Raw genomic sequence first — 9,060 nt, 5'->3', positions numbered from 1 at the left:
TATTTTTCTTCTATTTATACGAAATTTGCACACGTGTGTCAAGTTTTGTAGAAATCGGTTCAGAATAATGTGTATTGGATTTTGTACAATATGTTCAGATGTAGATATAATCCATATATATTTTCGTCTGAGTTCATACAACTTGTGCACCGATCGAGATTAAATTTCGAGCGCACTGTGCTGCAGCATAGTACGTTGTCTCAAATCAATCAATTTTTTCATATAGCTTCCATACATAATTTTGCTCGATTTCATACAAATGTTACCACAAAGAGCCCAAGTCTACCGGATTGACATGCAATTTTTCATAGATTTCAGAATGGTATGTGTATGTGTTGATTTAAAATTGTTCATGCATCTATATGGATCACATATTTGATTTTGTCCGATTCCATTCTTTTCTATCAACAGGATTTTTTTTTAGTTTTTAGTAGAGACATTTGGTACCCAATTCGAACCCATTGTACCAAATTTCAGCGAATTCACTGAAATATCGCGCTCGAGAACCCAACATACTGAAAATTGGGGGGTACCCTTATATGGAAGCTATGCCTAACCGTGGTCCGATGTAGCTCATCTTCGAACTTGACCTGTATGCAGACAAAAGACAACTCTATATAAAATTTAGGTGATTAGGTTAACAAATTGAGATGTTAAGAGGCTAGAGTGATTACAACAGGCAGACGGACATTCTTAAATCGAATTATACGCTGATCAAGATTATATACACTTCATAGGTGCGGAAATGATTATTTCGTTGAGTTATAAACGAAAAAAACAAATTTAATATACCCTCCATAAAAAAGGTACAAGTGTACTCGGTTATTAATCGTAGGTTTAAGTCGGTTCACATTTAGACACATATCACATTTTTATACCCTTCACCACACGGTGGTACAGGGTATTATTTCTTTGTGCATATGTTTGTAACAGGCAAAAATAATCGAGATAGACCCATGGTTCCTTTAGAGAATATGCATAGAATCACTTTCTAAGTCGATTTATGCATGTCCGTCCGCCCGTCCGTCTGTCCATGTTAAATTGTAAACAAAGTACAGGTCGCATTTATGATCCGAATTGGATAAAATTTGGCACAGCTCATTTGTTTGGCTCAAGAACGAACCCTATTTAACCCGATTTAAGGTAAATGTGGTACCAAAGTCCCTAAATATCTTTCGATTTGCACGAAATTTGGTACAGCCTACTGAACTAGGTCTAGAATGATGCGTGCCAAGTTTCGTGAAAATCGGTTCAGATTTAGATATAACTCCCATATATAGTTTCGCCCGATTTTAGGTAACTGAGGTACCAAAGTCCCTTAATATCTTCCGATTTGCACGAAATTTGGTACAGCCTACTGAACTAGGTCTAGAATGATGTGTGCCAATTTTCGTGAAAATCGGTTCAGAGTTAGATATAGCTCCCATATATATTTTCGTCCGATTTTATGTAAATTGTGTGACAAAGTCCCTATATATCTTTCGATTTGCACGAAATTTGGCACAGCATACTGAATTAAGTCTAGAAAGAGGTGTATTAAATTTCGTGAAAATCGGTACAAATTTAGATATAGCTCCCATATATATTTTCGTGCGATTTTATGTAAATTGTGCACCAAAGTCTCTATATATCCTTCGATTTGCACGAAGTATGGATTTATAAGTAAATGAAGAACTCAAAATAGTGCCGAATGCTCAAAACATACTGATATAAGTGTAACCTAACATGTGACAAGTTTCGATGAAATCGGTTTAGATTTCGATATTTTGCTTTAAAATTATTTATAAAATTTTGTCCCATTTTAAGAAGCAACTCTATATCTGACCAAAATTTAGTGTAGGTTGCAGAATGACATGTTTAGTTTCATCTTAATGGTCCTTCAAAAATGCGACGTCTGTTAGGATTCCATCTGTTGAATATACCCAAAGTGGTGAAGGGTATAATATAGTCGGCCCCGTCCGACTTTACTACTTTCCTTACTGGTTAATTTAGTCCAATTTCATGTCAATGGTCCTTCAAAAATGCGAGGTCTGTTAGGAAGCATCTCTTAAATATATTTGAAATCAATACACACCTTCTCTATCCGTTAACGTATTTTTGAATCAAAACTATTTTTTATTCACTGCAATCCACAATTTCACTAAATACAATTTCAAATTTATTCAAAAATTTATTTTCGCTCATAAAAACGACTTAGAATAAATCATCTGCAATCACTATTAAACAAGAGTTTCCTCTTTTTTTTGTGTAAATATTTGTTTAAATATATTTTTTTAATTAAAAACGTGAGCGATAAAATCTGAAATAGGCGTTTGTTTTCTATAATTTTTGCTACGCAAACAAACAAACACACGTACACACTAACACGCCGATCAGCAGAAGAAAGAAATATTAACTTTTATGGCTCATAAATTTCACTGCAACGTCGTAATTAAGTAAATCCGTTTACATTTGCCACTTACACCTGGATGGTTTTGTTCTAAACGTAATGTTTTTATTATTTATTTGTTTTTTTTTTTTCACTGTTGCTGCTGGTTTACGGGATGGCCGGCCAACACGTTGCACCCCAGAAAACTCAAACTCTCACACACTTTAGTTTAGTTTAGCATTCATAAATCTATCACAGATATCAGCTCATATTCATGCCACATGCGGCATAATTATTGCACTGCACTACACTGCCCTGCAATGAGGCTCAGGCATCATGCAAATCACAATTAATTTGTGGCACAGTAGAAGCCAACAGGCTGGCAGGCAGTCTGCAGCAGTTCCTTATTGCAACCAAAATGGAAATATTTATGGACACTTGGCTCTTGGCCAATGGTGGGCCAAACCCAATGTAGAAATGTAATAATATATTTCACTTTATATTTTTGCAGTTGTTTTTATTTTATTTTTTTGTAATATTTACAACTACGATTTGTGTTTTGTGATTTTTACACGTTTCGAATAAATTTCCAATTTTTAAAAACACACATCCACCAACCAAAATAAAAACATCAACGCAACGCTACACCGCCGAGAGGAAGCTGACGAAGTAGAAGACGTTGAGAAAATCGAAGACGCGGTATGGATGGGATTGTTGTGTGATGAACGCGCAATTTTTCTTGTGTTTGTTTTTATTTTCTCTTGTTCCGAACAGCAAACAAAACGACCGACTGCATCAAACGACCGGTACTCAGTGCAGAAGACGACTACGACAGTGATGTTGTCGTGTGGTGTTGTCTTGCCTGCTAGCCAACCGTTGATGATATTGTTGTGGTGTTGCCACAGCGTTGATAGAATAAGGAGAAATGGGGAAATATGTTTGTAAAATGCCCAAAGATGTGTTGTTATACTAAATAATGATTTTTTGAAAAATAAAATGGATAGCCTACCAATGGGCCTAAAGCATTGAAATATTTAAAGAATTTCCTCCATAATTTTTGTAGTCGCATTCACCAACAATATGACTCTGTTTTTTTTTTTTTTTTTTTTTGAGGGTGAGAAACATATTTACAGATTTCTCATTTTTATACAGGTCTATATTTTGACATAGCTGCAATATAAAAAAGACCTCCTCAATTTTCCCAATTTTACAGAAATAGCTGTAGTGTGGCATTCCGGTTTATTAGAATTTTCGGAGTATTTTTTATATAGGACACTCATATAAAGGTCCCTCCCAATGTTCTGTATTTTGAAATTTAAAGTATAAACAGTTGAAATTCAGTTTGCTGGGAGAATACGATACATATTTGCACAAAGGTCCATGTTTTAAAACTGCTACCACATAAAGGAAGCCCGTAATTTCTTTCATGTTGAAGTTCCAGGTCCAGTTTTTCAATCTTAATGTCTTTAATTTATTTGCCATTTTCTAAGGTAATTTACAAAAAATTGTCTCTATGTAGTGGTACCGACCTATTAAAGGACATTTGAAGAAACTTGGTGAAAGGTACAAAAAGTTCGGGCAGCGGAATTCCACGCTTTCACGAAAAAATAAGAGTTCCATAACGTCAAAAAATTTGGAATATTCCTCAATTTTTAATATTTGGACGATTTTGGAAGCAATTTTCAACAGAATTCTGATTTGTAAGCAAATTTAGTATTTTCCATGATGTGTTTTCGAAACAACCTTTTTCCGAACGAACACCCGAATAATATTTATGTGTCGCGTGCCATAAGTTTCCTGGGGTATTAATGTCTGGTTCTCTGTAATGTTGGGTGCCATTAGATATCAATAGTCTCTTTTTAAAGTTACTTCCTAATTTTCAGTAATTTGTCAATGACGCTTTATCGATTATCCAAACGAATAATGTTAAAAATGTCTAGTATTGAATACACCAGAATGGGTTCCGGATAATATTTTTATGTCAGGAATCATAAAATTAATAGGATATATTTAACTTAATTTATAGAATCTTCATTCTTCTGTGAGAATCATATATGTGCTGTAATTGAACTGGCCGGTTCTAACTGGTCGATAACAAGACGTTCGGAAATGTTGTAATATATATTTTCCACCATGTTGGGAGTTATAAAACCTATAAACAATTTTCTGTGCCTTGTTAAAACAATCATCGATATTGAACGTTATTAACCTGTTTCGAGTTATGTAGATTTTGGCAATCTTATTTCTTAAAAAATTCGATCGTTTTTGGTTCATTCCCCAAAACGATCTGGGTCATTTATTTATTTCCATGGTTCCCTTTAGTTCAATCTTTCATTGATACACGTCAGTTAATTTGGTTAATGAATGAACGATAAAAAAGTGAAAAACTAACGAAATAACCTAGATAGTACCGATCGTTCTCTTTTGGGCAATAGTTTGTTTGAAATAGTTTGTTTCCGAACGACCCACTGTGGGCGAAATGGACGATCTAGCGTCGTTTAATTCAATTTTCAAAGTGTTTAATTGGGCCAAAATTGTGTCTCTATCGATTACTACTATCCCACTGATCTAATATATCGATCCTATTCTGATTGATATGATCTAGTTGAACAGCTGTGAGCTGTCAAACACAACATATGTTTCAGCCTAAGTTAACTAAGCTTCAACACGTGTTTTCTTTGCATTGCCAAATTTTCTCTAAAGTAGCATTTGTCTCAATAAGGTGAATGAAAAGTTGATTTATTTATTGTTAGAGGTATGTATTAACTAAAAAAATTTTGTTTGTGACCTGTGCTTAAGTGTTGTAGAAAAAATATAGTTCAAGTGTACTATACCACTCATCTGCTTAAAAAAATCCAAAGTAAGACTTCCGTAGACCGGAACTTCTGATATTCGTGTGTATTCGCGCTAGAATATGGTTTTTTAAATTACTATGTCGATTTGTGATTGTAAAATGTCCAAATGATCTGCAGCCACCTGCAACTTTACATGATATTGCATTTTTTAGGAAAAATGTCGATGCTCAGACGAGAAGTTTATTTACTATGGCGCAACGAGCCTGTGCGTACTAAAAGAAATTCTGTCATTGAAACTCATATATTTAATAATATTATTAATATCAGCATGTGCGATGCTAATAAAGTTCTTCTAATAAACAAAAAAATAGAACATTTGTAGCAAAATTGGCTGAGAAATGGAAATTCGACCATAGAAGCCGTTACAAATTTGAAGAAAACAACAAGGAGTGGTTAGACGGATAACTTTTATTAGTTAATCCACTGACTAATCGTGGAACACCCGATAAGAAGTTTGACGAATGTTCCAACAAAACGAAACTAAAATGTTATCCAAATGGAGTCCAATTTACGAACTATTCAGCTCAAGTGCCTTTACAAGATATGGTAGATCATATTGTTACGCGCCTTGAAGAAGCTCATTTTTCTATCAGAATTTAATGTTGCTGAACGGAGTGAGCAGAATCTCATTTCTTGCGGGCTCAAAATCGATATTGAATCATTTATGGAATATGCTTTACAGAACGCAGAACTTTTTATCATACTTTATGCTTGGTTTTATATGCCGTGTACCATACATAAAATCTTAATACATGGAGCCGATATAATTAAAGTATCACCACTTCAATTAGGAAAAATGAAATGGAAGCTCGGCGAAGATTACCGCAATTTCCGTGAGCATCATACGCGAAAGGCATCCCGATTAAATACAATGAAATACTTAATGCATGCGCTTTTGTGTTAATCAGATGCCTTGATTTCAAATTTACGCAAACCACAACCAAAAAAAAAGAAAGATTACAACTTTTGTCAGAACATTGTGTATCCAAATCGGAATAAGAAACTATTATTACAATAGTAATAATAGTTTCTTATTTCGATTTGTTTTTTTTCTTTTTTTTTTTTTGATTTATAATTAATTAAATTTTTGTTGTGAAATGTATGAAGTCTTAATAAGGCCAAAAATATTATTAAAAAAATTAATAAAAAAATGTTTTTATTATTAAAGTTTAATATATTCTTAGCCCCAAAGAATGAGAAACATTAAATATACTAACTTTATCATGTTTTCCTGAATGAAATAAACAATGACTAAAAAATTGAAAAATTACAACTTTCAAAAAAAAAAAAAATATATATATACATTAAAAAAAACTTTTTTTGCTTAACTCTGTAGCTTAATCTATTTTCAACTAAAAAAAAAAATATTACAAAAAATAAAATACAAAATCCCTAAGCGCTATTAATTAAACGCCGCTAGATGAACCTTTTCGCCCACTGTGCGACCCGACTATTGTTTTTTTTGCGAAGTTTGAGCACGTTTTTCAATAAAAATGTTTGGGTAGAAATGTTGTTACTATAGATCATTAATATTGGTCCACATTTTAGTACAGGTCAGAGGTGGGAAAATTTTCCTAACAAAAAGTATAAAAACATTTTTAACCCGAAGTGACAATCCCGGACCTGGGAGAGTAAACAAATGCTTCAAAGGACAATGTCTCTTTTGATATATAACATCAAGGAGAGTTAACGTCACTAACAAGCCGAAGTTCTTTCCTTCGTGCTTTTTGGAGGATTACAGTGTTCTTTGTTTTTCGGGGAAAAATTGAAGTCTTGAAGTAATAATACAGTGAACATCTGGATTCAATATCAAGTTTTACCGCTACTTGAGGATTTCTAAATCAGAGGAATCGGAAATTATCACCAACTAACTTACATCTCTACTTGATGAATTTCTAAAGCGGAGAAATCGGATATTATCACTAACTTACATCTCCAATAGGTCTCTCATATTGTTTTCCATATATGACATCAACTTCAGATCGGTGGATAACATGGTTAAATATCTGCCCTTGCGGAAATGTAATTACCATATTTTGTTCATTACTGCGACTCCGCTGAGTTGAGGCAACAACAAGCATTTTCATATTAAGTTCAAATTACTCAAGCCTTTTTAGATTATTTTTAATCTCTGACTTCAGATTTTCCAAGTCGAAAAAAGTTTGAAATCACAGTAATGTTTGAGCTTTTTGCAACTTCTCTCTAACAGATATCCACATATCCTCTGCCACACAATGCAAATATATCACCCATACAAAACCGTGTTGTCTTCAAATATTTTTCAAAGAAAAAGGTGCTCACGTGTCCTAAAACAACCATCCTATCAAAATGGATTAACAATTTTTCTTTAAACAAGTAAAAAACTATATTCGACTTTTCGATTCTTGCCTCCGATTTTTTACTAAAAAATTCGACTTATCGATCATTCAAACGATTTTGTCAAATCAGTTCAAAATCGATTTTTGACTTTTGCCGACTAAAATTTGTTTAATAAATTTTTGTCAACATAAACAAGTGCATTTTTTGTTCGGCATTGTTGACCCAGTGTTGGGCGCCATACCATAATCAAAGAGTGTAGTATTTTATGTTAATGTTAATATTTTAGGATCTTAGAAAGGTTCCTTGGGACAATTTTTTGCCATCACAATTTCATAAGAATTTTTGACCCGACGTTATGGATCCTGCGTTGGGCGCCATGTGACATCTTAAAAAGGTTCCTGAGTAAATTTGGGGCATGATAATTCCATAAGCATTTTTCATCCGACGTTCTGGATCCAGCGTTGGGCGCCATGTGACATATATTAATCAAAAATACCGCATTTGACGTTAATATTATTTAGGATCTTAGAAATGGTCTTTGGGTCTATTTCGGCCATCATAAATCCCTGATTGTTGAAATTACTAAAGCTCATTCCACTCAGGGATGGTCTGTTTGACGAATTTTTAGGTTTTCGACTGTCAAAATGTTGTAAACGTCGAAAACGTCATATACTTGTATAAAATGTAATAAATGTAGTAAACGTCATTTATTTCAATATTATAACCATATACAGTTATTTTCAAGAATATATATTATTTTTACGTACATCTGACTATTCCTTACTAATGCTGATAAAAAATTCTGAACTTTTTTGAGAAGAAAATTTTGACATTTTATATGGATTTGAGTAAAGCATGCGTAATTTTCGAATTGATTAATGGGAATAGCTATCTTGTCAAAAACCTAATGTTTTTGGGGGGTTTCCGACGTTTCTGACGTATGTATTATACGTCGGAAATGTATGTCATTTACGTCACTGTTTCTGACGGACCATCTCTGATTTCACTAATATTCCGGTCAACAATATTTATATCCAAAAATCCCCTAAACAAAATTTTCCATCTGGCATCACTGCATAGAGGCGCTTAATGTATCCATATCATTGTTGTTTTGTTGTTGTTGGTTGTCTCTGTTGACGTTGCTGTCATGTTTCATAGGGCGATGTACAAAATTTCAGAAGAATGAACAAAGGAGGCGAACGAACAATTTAACAGAACGCGTATAATGAGGTGTGAGTGAGTTCATCTAAATGAATTATAAAAAAAAATAAGGCAGTACACCAAAAATACAACAAAAACAACAACAACACCATAGTAAGTGTACCACTAACAACAATGACGAAACAATTATCAACGCCACTAGACAACCAGCCAACCAACCACGAGCACCAGCGGTGAACAGTTAAAAAGTTAGTTTGTTTCAATTACAACCGAAACAAAAAAAAATGGAAAAAAGTAACAACAACAAAAACGCTGGTGAACAATCCCAGAACATCATAACAACAAAAACTACAATAA

This window comes from Musca vetustissima, unplaced genomic scaffold (genome assembly GCF_032173495.1).
Source record: "Musca vetustissima isolate MV318-11 ecotype Yass unplaced genomic scaffold, APGP_CSIRO_Mvet_v1 utg2199, whole genome shotgun sequence".
Lineage (NCBI taxonomy): Eukaryota > Metazoa > Arthropoda > Insecta > Diptera > Muscidae > Musca > Musca vetustissima.
This window is presented reverse-complemented; position numbering follows the sequence as displayed.